The 14,934-nt window shown below is 36.5% G+C and overlaps 1 long non-coding RNA gene across 1 annotated transcript in view; it reads right to left on the bottom strand.

Annotated features, from left to right (window-relative positions):
• Nucleotides 1-203: 203 nt before the first annotated feature.
• The window catches only part of LOC107077453 (uncharacterized), a 48,839-nt gene continuing 34,108 nt past the window's right edge, over nucleotides 204-14,934 (bottom strand). The window contains exons 2-3 of the long non-coding RNA XR_001478470.2: nucleotides 1,327-1,543; nucleotides 204-378 (exon numbers count right to left, since the gene is read on the bottom strand). This is a non-coding gene — a long non-coding RNA (uncharacterized lncRNA). The remainder of the gene's footprint in view (nucleotides 379-1,326; nucleotides 1,544-14,934) is intronic.

The raw sequence follows: 14,934 nt of genomic DNA on the forward strand, positions 1-14,934 counted from the left end.
AACTGAATATTCAAGTGGAAATGTTCTGAGTATTGATTGGAACATATTAATAAAATGTTCTTTTTAAAATACACTTTTGTGAACATATCCAATGTTTCAGATTTACAATGTTTCATTTTTCAAAGTGAAACTAATGTTGTGTTAGAGGTAGGTTCATAGTTTTTAGGGAAACACAACAGCCTAACCATTGTGTCAATAGAATTTTTATTTTTTTCCCCTAATTTAAAAGTAGATCAATAGAAAGGTCAATTTTATTGGAATGTATATTCTTGTTACACAACTAACAGCTCCACAGCTTAAGACAAGTTCCTTCTTACCACAGGCGTTAAAAGTCATTTTTAATTTCGTTGGCTCTATCTTGTATCTTCTTTGTTATTTCTGAAGTAATATGAAGAAAGACAGAAAGACAGCAATGGGTAGGAATATTCAACATTTTTAAAATACATATAAAATACATACATGAAAAAATTAATGACGTGCATGCTTTTCCAAATAATTTTTCATAGTACACGAAGTTAACCAAAATGGCAGGCTGGCTTAAAGTAACTGAAAAAATTATCAATTTGCAAACATTATAAGAACTTTTATAAATACATGAAAATGAGTTAAGAGACAATTGCAATGAATTGTAGAATTGATCATTGAATCACAGGGCTGCAGGAATTTAAATGCACAAAAACATGGAATTGCAAGACAGTTCTGTTTTCTGTATCATTGTGATTGGACATGGAAATGTAAAACTGTTCCATACAACTGACCACATAACCACCAAACAAAGGTTGCATTAAAAATATTCTAGCTATTGCATTTCCTGTAGATAGCCTCCTGTTGTTCAGCTTTGATATATTGAAGTATCATCTGTGGAGTTTCAGGAAACAGTAAAATAATCTGTATTTTAGAAAGGTTAATGTATTCTTCTACAGAGTGTCTATGACTTCCTGGCATTTAATGCTTAAAGACACTCTTTATCAAACATATTTTATGTGTCTAGCTTTTCAAGAACTTTCAGATTTTATGACCCTTCACTACAGATTCATGTTCAGAATTTTGACATTTCTAAATCCAAATTCCCTGTTGTCCACATTATGTAATTGTTATCATGCAAAAAAGGAAACCACGATTGTCAAAAAAGAAAGTGCTGTGAAAGGGAAATCTTATTTACCCAATTATATTTTATTTAATATAAATTACATTTGTCTTTTAACAGTGGTAGGTGCTGGAAATGTAAGATGCACAATATGTTTATTTCCTTCTACTCTGGTTACTAGATAAAAGATGTGTATGTGTGTATGCGCAGTCAAGGTGGAACAGTAGCTTTAAGCTTACCTTTTCTGCTTTCAGATGTGGAACACTGGCTCTCAGGAGTTCCTGTCACACTCCAAATGGCATTAGAGTGTTAATTGCACTAGCAGTGTTCTTCCGCAGCCTTTGTAATAATGACCTTTAAGGTTTCACAGCAGCTTCCAGTTTTAATTTGCACCCAGTTGCAGCTACTTCCACACTTACTTGCTGCATGCAGTGTAAGGGAAGAGCTGAAGGTTACCTAAAGGACACAACGATAGGGACTCAGCACCATTTTGAAAAGACTACTTTTCTCACACTTGCCTGACATGCCGTAATTTATCTGTGTAAACAAGATATTAAACAAGAAAACATGGCTCCTGTGTCAAAGGGCCAGGGAATTAAAAAGCAAATTATGTTGCAGCTGTTTGTCTTATTCCAAACAAGGTAGGATACACCCTAGAGGGGACACCTGTCCATCGCAGGGATACAGATACTGAACACGCACACACTCACACCAGGGCCTGCCTTGAGACCATTGCTTGCTGGGACAAACTTTGGCCTTTTCATAACCCTGTATTGGATAATGTGGTTATAAAACGGATGGTGGTTGGTTTTCTAAACTGTTTATTGGCATAGTGAACTATACTTCTAAGAGACCCACAAACAAAGTGGCTCTTGAAAGAATATTTTTAAGGTGTCAGTAGAAGTTTGCATCGTTTAGAGTTGTGATTCCTGAAAACAGTTGGCTGCTAATCCAGTGATTCATTTTACTCCTGTAAACTTAATATTCATTGATATTTATTCATTGACATCCCATTTTGGGTATTTTGTCTCAAAGAGTTTACTTCTGCTTTCAAATTTACCATTTCCATGAATTTTGAGTGCAAACAATTATTATTTAGGGCCTAGTACCCAACCTTTGTGCTCAATTTCAAAAAGAAGGGTTGGCCAGTCTATTCAAACCTGTTGTTAACACCTTATGTATATATTTGGTCATTACTACTTAACACAGCAGACAGGTAAATGATTGGGCAGTAGAAACTCTACTAGTTCAAGAACATTTGAGACAACATAAAAAAGCCAAAAGTTTTTTATCTGTACTTGCTTAGCGCCTTTTTAGTTTGGCTTACCTTTACAAGAAACTTTACAAGCACTTTCACAGGAAGAGCTGCAGTGTTCTTTCCAGAGGTGTTACATTCACACCATCCTGCATTTAGCACAAACTCATCCAAGAACTGATAATTAATTTGATCTCCACAATCTGTGCTTACTTGCATACAGATTTGTTTAATTTAGAACTAAAATCTATTTCTTATTCTTTCAGAAGACGATCCTTCTGTTTTACAAGTGCATTTGTAAATATTACAACATTTAAAGTAAAGGCTCATTATTAATTTCTTAGCTTTACGTCTGCTAGATTGTAACAGCAATCATATAATTTATATAATTATACAGCACAATTTCACTTCGCTTTTCATTTATCATCAGGTTTCAAAGATTGGAAAATATTTTTATTTAATCATTTTTTCATTGACAGATATTGAGGTCTGAGCAGGTTCTATAAACCTGGGCTGACCAAAGTGATACTTAATACATAAAAAAGCATTAAAATATTTCAGATTCAGTGAGGTAAATTTCTAACACAACACTGTCACTTTAGGAGAAATGCCTGCAGGTTTCTTGTGTAAGGGATTAATTTTTAAATTAATACTGTATATTGCTATATTTTAATTTTTACATATCGAATATACCTACAACTATACATAGGTCACTGCACTGGCTAACTTTTTCAAATTACTTTTCTACAACTTTGTTAATTTAAAAAAATGAATCCTTTTCAAGTTACCTTGCAATAGTAACTTTCCCCTACATGGCACTATATTCACAAAATAGTCTGATTATAGAGATTGAGTCCTCCAATCTGCTTTGCTACGCTGAATTGTATTTCCTGTTTCTGTGGTCTTGGGGTGAAAAGCAAATAGAGGTTATGTTTTGTGAACATTAGGCAGTGTAGTGCAGATTCTTCTAATGGGTTTTTACAGATGGATTTCTTCGACCCCAAAAATAGGTTTTCTCACAGAGTTCTGGTTCCAAACTGTTTCTCTTGTAAAAAATGGCAGATAATGACAACATGAGAAATTAATATACCCATCATGCACCACCATTCCAAAGAGGAAGCACAGTTAGTAAAATTAAATCCCCCAAGTCATCTAATGCACATTGACTCTATACATTTTACTAGCGTATAAGCAGTAGGCAGCTGGCACCCTGATGCAGTGGTTAGTGTTGCTGCCTTGCAGTACTGGGGCCCTGGATTCAATTCCAGACCTGTGGTGCTATCTGCATGCAGTTGGAATGGTCACCCTGTGTCTGTGTGGGTTTCCTAAAAGGCCTAAAAGGCCTAAAACCTACTGGTAAGTGAATTAGCTCCTGGGAGAACTGGCCCTGGTGTGAGTGTATCTGTCTGCCCTGTGACGGACTGGTGTGTACCCTGCCTTGTGTCTGTTGCTTGCTGTAGCTAATCTTACCCTTCTCCTGCCCTACCTTAAATGCAAACATATCCTTCTCTGCTTGGCAATTGCTTTTTCCAAGAACTATACTAAGCACACCTTCAGAGCAGAAAACACATGCTTTTCTTCATCATAATAAGGCATAACTATGCTATGATTTAGTACAATTCATAAAGATAATCAAAAAACAAGATGATCCAAGTTATACTATATGGATAAAATATCCATATACTGTACAGTATAATACATTCTGGTGATTTACTGTATATGCCTGAATCCATTTGCAGCGTTATTACAATCAAACACTTCATATTACGATAAAATATATTTATTATGTTGGATTATTTCTAATATTTTTCAACATAGCAATCAGAATTCACATTCTGACCAGTAGAAAATACATTTTTAGAAACAATTCTACACACCTACAGTTGTAAATTCCTTTACTCAACGGCCAATCAATTTTTCTGAATCTAAAAATCTGAATTCCTACAGACATATAGTTTCCAAAACTTTATTCAGTTCAACGAATAGGAAAAACTGAAGTATAAATAAAGATCTGAATAAAAAACTGAAGTTGTTCCAAATAAACTAAACCCCCTTTTCACACAAGCACCTCCAAATACACAATTCAGGTGAAAGGGGAATTTACTATTGAACAAATATAAATAGTAACGCTACAAACTGGCTGAGAAATGCAGGTGTGTGTTTTCAGGGAGTTATTATATAGCACATTGTCTTAAGGCAAGCGATTCTGGTGACTCATTATTAGTCATCTGAAAAAACAATCCTGGTTTGTCAAACTGTTTTCTTTTGTGAAACTGTTATGTAGAATAAATGCAAATAAAATCTGAACATTGTGTTCATGTGTTACCACATTGGCCAGGTCACAGAGTCTTCAATCATATGATTTAATCCATCAACATGCCAAAGTTCAAAACATGGCCTTTCATTTCCCCTTTCTCTTGAATATTATTTTTGAGAAAATCCTTAAATGTTTAACATACAATTACCTCATCTTTTTCAATGTTAAGTAAGGGTGAGCTGGCCTACTTTTTCTGTGTCTTGGTTTGATGAATGATAGCAGTGCATTCAGTCCTGGTGACAGCATGTTGCCACACTCCTTAGTCATTAAGAACTGAGATTCTAGATGTGCTTAATTTTAGTCTGAAAAAACACCTACACCATAAGTTAGGAACAAACTGTAATCCCACCCCCAGTTCTCATTTCTTCAGTCATACATTTGTTTACTTAGAAATCCTCTCCCTTCTCATCATATTTTTATGTCATCTCGCACAGCAGGTATGGGGGTAATGCAAGATGCCTTGTTCAGAATCCTCTTGCCTCGTTAATGTATAAAAACAAAAAAGTCTGCAATTGGGACAAGGCTGTTAGGCCCCTCTAGCTCTTGCCTGGACAAGATACTGTATTTGCATCAGCTATGGAAACATGCCAGAGAATTAGCTTTAATTGGTCGGGCTGTTTGTTAACAAATGTTTGTGATGCAACCCTTCAAAATGTTCAGACTGCCCAGGTCCTGTTTTATTATCCACAGTTTTCTATTTATGATTTTTGATTAGGGTTAAGCTTCAGAAGGTTGGTTTTTCAGAACCCTTTTCCCTCTTTCTATACCATAAAGTATTGTAACAACCAATGTGCAAGGTTAACTATCACGAACTTCATGAACCTCTTACAGGTTTCTATAAAAACCTCCCTTTCTATAAACAACCCTGCTAAGCACCTGTTTTTTTTGCAAAGATCAGGTGGGATATTAGCAGGGTTAAAAGAACCGTTTCTCTGCTTAGAAGCACATGTTGGTGTCAAGAGGCAAAATAACCTCCATCTGAGAAGTAGCATCCCATCTGTTAGCATCCAGCACATGATAGCACTCTGTATTTCCATCTCCTTTTTTTGGAGAAAGCCTACACACATATCTCATCACTGGTTACTTTTTTCTTTTTTTTTCTTAAAGGAAACTCAGGCGTTTAAATCTCTGTCTGCCAGAAATGATTTACATTTGTATATCGTCAGTTCTAAATACACAAGAGAAATACTAACAAAATGTATACCAACGAGCTGAGACTGTAAAGTTTTCTTGTACAGGTTAATAAGTTAAAATCACACTTTTGGGTATTAATGAATTTTTACATTCTGTCTTGGTTTTTACTTAAGTAAGGATATAACAGTTGACTGGAATGAAGTTGTAAAGATACAAAATAACTAAAAATAAACGGAAAGGGGTTATGCAAAACTCCAGGCAACATTGACATACATGGCATTATTCGTGTAAAGCTGCGTAGTGTACAATTCAGACACTAAAGTAGCATTTTAGAGAGTTGCCTGTGGTTGCTGAAAAATACTACATTGGTAAGAAAATATCCAGAGCAAGTTACCAGCCCAACTGTTACTTTTATACTGCAGGTATAGATTTGTCCATTCAACATGGACAGTTTGAAGAACAAACTGGAAGTAAAGGGTGGTTTTCACAGCAGAACATATTCTTCCAAAGGTCAAATCTTATTCCAGGCTCTATCACCCAGAGCTCCAACAGTGTCAGGACAAGCTGCTCACCATCACAGTAAGAAGGTAAATCACTAAGACAGACCGCACGCTTACGCACTACAGGAAATCTTCTCAACTAAGGCTGTAATTGGGGCAATCTCCTGTAAGACAAGGTATGGGCAGTATCCGCTGGAGAGGAAATAATGTCTTGAATTGACAATGCTAAGTTAATAACATAAGGCAATCTGCATAAAATGTCTGTTCAGAATTGTGATATTTTAGGCTACCTTCAAATTAACCCTTCATATGACATAAATAAAAATCACACTATAAAAAAATTACATTATCTCAAATGTCCTAAAACATATCAATTGACATGACCACACTACAGATATAACCAAGAATACCATTACAACTGCACATTTGGTAGCATAAGATGAGAAATGGCAAAAAGCTTAGCCTCTTGAATTATTCTGCGACTGACATTCCTGACAATTGTTTTTATTTACAAACTTCAATGGACCAGAATCTACAGATCTGGATCTTTTCAACATAAAAAAAGAGTGGATTGAAACATGTTTTTCTGCTTGAAAATGAAAAGCAGATATGGATAACATTTTTATCAGATTTTAGAAAATAGGGGTTTTGGTAGCAGATGGAAGAGTACACAAACACTTAACAGAATTAGAAACTCGGGGAGATATTATCTCTTGTACCTTACAGAATTCCTGTATTTCCTGATAGTCTTTTGTGGAATTTTATTTACATGGAATGCTAACAGGGCATGATAAGAAGTTCAAAATGTGAACACAAATACTCTTAGTAATCCAAGTAAATGGCAAACCTGAATCTGGTTTTACTTTCAAAATCAATAAAAAAATAGTTTAAGAGCAGCAACTTATCTGCCATGCCATTTACAGTTAACTGGCTTGATTACATGTTTTTAATCACTGCAGGGAAGCAATTAATAAGATAGTAGGGTTCTTGTTTTCTTCTGAATAAAGAAGACTTCTGAAGATATTAAATAGTTTAACTCAGGTAAATAAAGAACCCTGTTCAAGGGTCTTGAGTATCATTTTCCAGAGTTTGAAAGAGCCATTTTATCAAGGTAGTTAACCTCTCCAAGACAAGTGTCCACAGGTGAGACAACAAGGAAACTCAAAGTAATATTTTCCTATGGTTTGAAATATGTATGCTTTGTTTTGGCTGAAACAGTATTTGTTGATGTCGGAGTTGCAGTAAAAGACACAATAGAAGCTGTTTGAAACTAAATAAAATCCATGTCACCTTGAGGGTTCTGCTTAGTATTTAAGTGAGTGGTGGTGTAAAACAAGCCTTTGTGTGCTTGTACCTAAACATCAGGTGGAAGAGATTCTCCAAAACACACTGTTTAAAGGTTAAACAAAATATCTAACATGCAAGGTGAATTTCAATCCAGGGAGGAGAATGACATCTCGCATCCATCGTCTATTTCACTTGCAGACACTTGCCTCATCAGTGCCTACCACAGATCATTACAGCGTCCGAAAAAGCTATGACCTGGTCAAGGCTTAATCTCTTAGTAATTAATCGGGAGAGAATCTTTTTAAAGCACGCACATTGCTTTCCCAGTGCAGAGGTAAAGTGAGGAAGCATATGGTGTTGTTTCTGTGACCTCACACCCCCAGTGTTCCCACTGATTGGCTATAACATAATTTGTTAGAAATAGCTTAGTTAATAAACAAAGAAGGAAACAATACACAGCATATATTAGCCTGTAATATACATTTTCATGCATGATTTAATACAGTTTTAGCTAGTTCCATTAACAATGAAGATGTGCTTTTGAGATCACTGTAGTAAATATATCCTGTATATGCAAATAGTTTACTAAAGAAATGTACAGAATGCCCTGGCAAACATAACATACTGTATAGCAGTAATAACAGCAGTGGGATGTCAGAAGCCTTTAAAAATACTATGGCGAAGCAAGCGTCTGCAAAACTTGGAATCTCCTGTCATCGGAGAGTATGAGGTACTCCGGAAGGATATAATTAAGCAAACTGTAATTAGATGATGCAATTTTCCTTTCATACAATGTGAGATGTGCTGTTCTCAGAACAAGGTGTTTGTGCCATGCTTGCCAATTGTGTGTTTTGTTTAAAAAAATGTTCTTTGTGATCATTTCTTGCTCATTGATTTCATTTTCTTTGAGGCAATGCCTTCTTTCCTCCCTCAGTGACAGGCCCTGGCAGCTGAGTCTGTCGCACCCTTTCGCTTTGTGGGTTAATGAGACCAGGCTGTCTCAGAGTGACTGGGTCTGCTGCCACCTGCCTTGTCTCACATCCTTCCCTATCACGTTAGAGAATTTGAAATATGATCCCAACACATTTCTAGTAATATTCTCTTGGCCCTGTGAAATGTTTATGCAAAGCCATTAGAAAAGCAGCAGAGCAACATTACACTGCATGTCAACCTCAGTGCAATGCTTTATTTTGAGAACCTCAGCTAAAACACAAGATTCAATATATACAAATGTGTCACAGCAGAACTGTACGTTGTCTGAATATTGTTGTTATATGGTGTTCTGGTATACTCCGTGTGCTTGCTTTTAAAGGGTTTGTCTTTCAGATTAATCTTTTTTAAAGAAGAAATTGTTTGAATACAATAAGTTTTATACTACACAGTGGAGGCAAAAAGAACAGAGGAGGCCCTCATCTAGCCTCCATTTGGTTGTTAGTGTGCTAATTGATCCATGGATCTCATCCAGTTGTTTCTTGAAAATCAGCTATACAGTGTCAGCTATATGACCACATAGAGTTTGTTTCAGACTCCCTTGACCCATTGTGTAAAGTGTCTTTTGTTCACAGTTTTATATGCACTTTCCTATAGTTTCCACTACTTCTGGGTTGTGGTTCACTGTTCTGATTCTGAAGAAGTCCACTGGTTTGATTTTGCCAGTGTCTTTGAAGACAGTTCTTGAATAAGGGCAGCTTTGTCTTTCCTGTTCAAGTCTAAAAGGTTTCAGCTTTTTTTTGCCTGTCAGAGTAGAACATTCCTTTATACTGTACCCAAGCCCGTCCTTGGACTAATTTCAGAACATTTTTACTCTTACATTGTAGAATTTTAATACATCTTCTTCAGTTCTAATTCTCATGTTTATAATCTTACAGAGCAACAACATCCGGAATCAGTTGTGACATACAGTATAGGAAATCCCAAGGGTGTCAAAGTGTATTTTTCCATATACAGTACAGTATAAGCCACAGAAGCTCATCAAGGAAGAGTTTATCCTGGTTTAAGCAGACAAGAGAAATACATGACCCCCCCCTCCTGGAATGGACACTGGTCTATCACAGGATTACAGCAAATCTAGTCCATTTACGCAGCAGGGCGCACTGGTGTATCTTGCTCAAGGTATTAATGCAGGTCCTTAACAGGGACATGAAGCCACAGCCCACCAGTTATGAGTCCAGATACTGACACATTACACCAATAATCCTAAACAGACCAAATATTGTAATATATATGTAATTACCCCATTATAGCATTGAAAACATAAAAATCACAACTATATCAAATATGCTCTATAATTTTTTTCTTGAAATTGAACTATTTTTTTCAGACCTGCTCAGCTGTATGCCAGTATGATTATAAAAATAAAAGGGGGATGTCCTTTTCCTCAACTTATCTGCAGTTTAAAGACTAAGTGTCCACAATATTTTACACAGCTTTTACCATTTTCTTTAGCTATGTTGATATCGATTGATTTAAAACTACCTTGTCTCATCAACCCACTTAGTGAAATCTGATGTTTTAAAGTGACTGGATCTGCTGCCATCTGTCTAGTTTCACATCCTTCCACAATAGGTAAGAGAACTTTGAATATGATTCCCAAAACTATTTCTAATCGTATTCTCTTGGCCTTGTGAAAAATGTATGCAAAGCCTTAAATTAAACAAATTCTCTAAAATCATTGTAGTAATCATAAATGTTGTGTATCCAACTATATAATTTCAGTGTTTTTTTTTACATGTTGCTTTGTTTGAAATGTTAAATAACCCTTATTTCCCCCCTTCAGATGTCACTAAGCAATAATAGGTCAATTGGCTGGCACAATGAAACAGGCTTGACCTCAGAGCTAGATCCGTTTCTGTAACTCTAGACCTGGGATTTCGCAAGCAGGAAATGGCTTGTTGACGTGCTGAATTTTAATGCATGGGCTATTTTCAGGTTCAGTGGCGGAACTCGATTCGCCTTCTCAACTGCAGTCAGGAAGCTGGAGCGTTAAGATGATACGCCTGATACCTGAAGAATTTGTCACTGTATATTGTGTGTAAAATAAAGAAGAGGCCTTGTATAACCTCATTTGCCAAAAATAGTAAAAGTGACTTACAAGCAGTAAAGGAGGGGAAAATCATAAATTGGGTCTTTATTATGGATTCATTGTCACCTAGGGGAACACTGAATTTAGGATTATGGCTTAGGGATGTCAAAAACATAAAGCTTTTTCACATATTTAACAGAATCTACAGTATATTAGATTGCAGTGCTTACTTTGTTCTGGCACGTCTGACAGACGTACGAAAACACTATCTTGTTAGTAGGTGTATTCTCACTGCGAATTCAGATCTGAGACAGACTCTGTTAAAAGCTTTAAATGTACAATGTAAGACTGGGCTATAAATATCACAGACATTTCCTAGCACTGAAAATTGAAATAGGACATTATCCTCTCTCTAGATCCATTTCGGCATATTGTATCTACAGTACGTAGAATAAAATGCAGCCAAGAAAAACATCCTTCAATATTCATGTCAAGAAAAATCTATACGTGAATCGTACTTTGTAATTCATTTTGTAGTTGTGTTGAACTGCCAAACTGTTCACATATTTACATCGCATGTGTGAAAAGGTTTTAAAGCCGGGTGAAAAAAAAAAGACATTTTAACACAGAGAGGCAGCCCGAGTGTGGCATGGTTAGACCTCGTCTGCACATGGACTCTTACAATTAAAACAAAGTCTACGAGGTGAAGACAACCTGGCCTTAAAAATCAATCTCCCTCACTAACACCCACAAAATTTGGCATCCAAGTAGCGCTTTCATGTTAGAAGTGTTCACTTTATAATTAGACAGTGCACATCTGCCACACAGTGAAGACGCACAGCCTGCACATTGAAATTAGACACAGCTTGCATTAATGGATGTCACAAAGTGTATCAGCTTGGCTGGTTTAATGTCTAAATCGATGGGATCCAGAGTTCCTGTGGAGCTTCGCGTTCCTGGTTCGTGGTGCTGAAAGCATTTGTAGCTCATTAAAAGAGCAGGAATAAGACCCCGTGGCCCTCACCGTATCATTTGCTCCAACCTCAGAGCGAGGGGTGTCACCGGCAGGAAATGCCTTGCTGACATCTTGATTTTTAATGACGCTGCTATTTCACTCTAAGAAATCGATACCGTTGTTAGAGAGCAGGGGGACGAAACAGTAGAAAGGCAGGAAGGAAGATAGATTCACAGAAAAGGCACTTGTTTTAATTTATTGTAAGCGACGTTTCCCATGGTGTGTGCTTCAAATTATCCGTGACTTGGGCCTGGCTCAGGGATCGTATTGGATTGCGCGGCAGCCCCAGCAGTTTGAGGGCTCGCTGCCATGGTAACCATGGCAAGCACTGCAAGTATGTCAGAGGAAGGAAGCGAAATGCTCCAGAAAATGTTTGCAAGCTGTCTTTTATAATACGGTCATATAAACTGTTTCCTGTTTCAGCTCTAGCACCTACTAGCCCAGAAAATAATTAATGTTACTTTTAGGACAACGATGGGAGGTGAATTGAACTCCCACATCCATCCTGAAAAGTTTTTTTTTTGACAGGATGCAATTATTGTTATGACACGTCAAAAACATGCAATGATCCTGCATAGACCTGCAGTACTCCTTTGGTCATCCTATATGTAGCCCAGAATGAGATTTCTTGGCTGTTACAGTATATGCCGTGTGCATAGTCATTAAAAAAATACTTTTTTAATTAAAATGTTTGCTCTGTGTTTCACAAAGGTGGAAGGATTTACGTTCACTAGCATCATGGTGAGACAGGTCTGCCTGCTCTTCTCAAAGAATTGCTTTCACAGTTCATGAATTGGAAATGAATCCATCTCTGCAGATGTGCTGTGCCAATTTCACACTTACCCAGGGGCTAGATTTTTTTTGCAAAAAGCAATGAACAGATGTTGCTCACAGACCACAGAAATACCAATAGCAATGGTTCTCCTCAAAAGTTTAATTAACTTAAATGCTGGTAAGCAGAATATCTTCCTTCAACCAGAGGCTGCATTGAGCTACAATTAAGAAATAAATATGAAACTGTGTTTCATATTTAAATGCATGCCATTTTTAAATGCTTCTGTAAATGGAATTACATTACAAATCCTTTTTTGGGGAGAAATGTATCCTTTGAAAATCAAAAATGTTCATAACATTTGTTCTGAGCAATTCACTGCTGCAGCAATATAATAAAAATGCAACTGGCTAACCAAAAACAATACATTCCAGAGATATTTTATATGTACAGTATATTCAACCTCTTAAACTCTTTTTTATGTTTGAATTATTTGGAACTAATATGGATTACAGTTCTAGATGGTACATATCTTTCCTTGATGTGATCATCTCTGTCAAGCTACACAGAGAGTTTGTTCCTTTCATGATCTGGAAAATATTTAGACCTTTTAATGATGTGTTTTTAAACTGACATGTTGCTGCAAACACTTTTTGCAAGACTGTGAAAACAATAAAAGATTATGGAAGTGTCTATTAATATTATGCCACATGTGGTGGCTCACAGGCATGTTTATGAAATATCTGTCCGATATGGGGACACTAACTTAATACAGCACTCATGTCATCTACAATTTAATACCATTTCTGCATGGAATGTAGTTTAGTAGTTGTCACATAAGAGAAAACAGATGGATCTCTGGAAAACCTGGACATCAGACAAGATGCAGAAAGGGTCGAGATTTGGAAATGTACTGTGCTACAATTTTTCCTCTCACTCTTTCAGATTCATTAAGTAACTTTGCACACAACAGTAACAGGATTCTTTTTCTAATGTAGATCTGAAACCTACGCTATAAAAACAGATGTGCCAGGATTCTTTTGAATTCAGTGATAATTCCACAGGAACAAATTGAATGCATACAGATGTTTTCAGGTTTATATTTGCTTCTCAAAAATAGACATGAGAACATCCAAATATGTTTGTCTTGTACAGATTCTCTTTCTTTTGGAGCTTAGCTTTGCATTCAGTTGGAAACATGCAAATTGAACCCTGAATGAATGTCTACATTTGTCTTCATTGCTTATGCTTTGTTGTATCTTCCTCTTGCTAAACCTTTAAAGTTCGTTTATAGAAGAATTAAGTCTTCATTGATTCTTTACTTTTTTTAAAAAGGCAGATTTTCGGTCACTGCACTTAAAACACTTTCATGACTCTACACTACAGCTACAAAACACTACAGCTCTATCCTTCCATTTTCAAACTTGTTCGAAAATTGGGTCACAGGAGCTGGATTCACAGCCTATCCTGGCAAGCAAAAGGTGAAAGTCAGGACACACCCTGGACAGGACACCAGTCCCAACACAAACACACTCTCACCTAGGGCCTATTTTTCCAAAAGCCTAACCTATCCAAATGTCTTTGGACTGTGGGAGAAAGTCAGAGCACTGAAGAAAGCCTGGTTCTCATGACCACAGTGAGAACATTAACTCCATGTAGATAGCACCACAGGTCTAGTATCGAACCCAGGGCCACAGCACTGCAGGTATATCCACTGTGCCGCCTATAACTGTACCAACAATTTACATGTCCTTTAACATTCCTTTAATATGTAAATTATGCATCATGTATTTTTGTAGGCGTACAATGCAATAAAAATACTTGGCAAAAAAACAACTGGTACTGGTAATTAAGTCTTTGTTTTCCACACTTTAATGGACTATTGCTTCAATTTTTAGTTCAAAATCAAAGTGAAACGTTTTTCACTTCAAAGGATCTATAGTCTTAATGTTCTAAGAAGGCTTAAAGAACTAGTCATAAGATAAAAAAGCAATGCTATAACAAATTGATATTTGTCATATTTGTGTGTACTAAGTGGACCAAATTAGTGAAAGATGAGCTCACAAGAAATGTATGGAGTAAACATGTAAAACAGAAAGCTTTAAAAATATGACAACTAGCAATTTTGGGTATGGCTGTGTTTCAAAAGACAGGAAAACACTGAAGCTCTTTTGCAAGTTTGTTTTAAGGACAGAAGGCATTACAGAATATCAGAGAGAAGTGTCAAATGTGACATTTTTCTTTCAGTTTGAATGTATCATCAGTCACAGTAATTGCAGGCTAGATTTAGTCTCATTAATTGATGAATCAAAATGAAGGGGAAGAGCTGCAGAAAGCAATCTTTCTGTCCTAGCAGGAGATTAAATGGGCTGTGCTAGAAGACCCTCACATGGTATTTTGTGACAATGAGCCACGGACATCAATGTACACACCCGGCACTGCATACAGTGTGCCCGAAAATATTCAAATAGTATTGCCTTTTGTCAAGGCTAGGTTTCTCATGTCTTTTATCCTTACCAATAGTTTTGAGAGAATTCCAGGTGAG

This window comes from Lepisosteus oculatus, chromosome 4, assembly GCF_040954835.1.
Source record: "Lepisosteus oculatus isolate fLepOcu1 chromosome 4, fLepOcu1.hap2, whole genome shotgun sequence".
NCBI classification, from domain to species: Eukaryota; Metazoa; Chordata; class Actinopteri; order Semionotiformes; family Lepisosteidae; genus Lepisosteus; species Lepisosteus oculatus.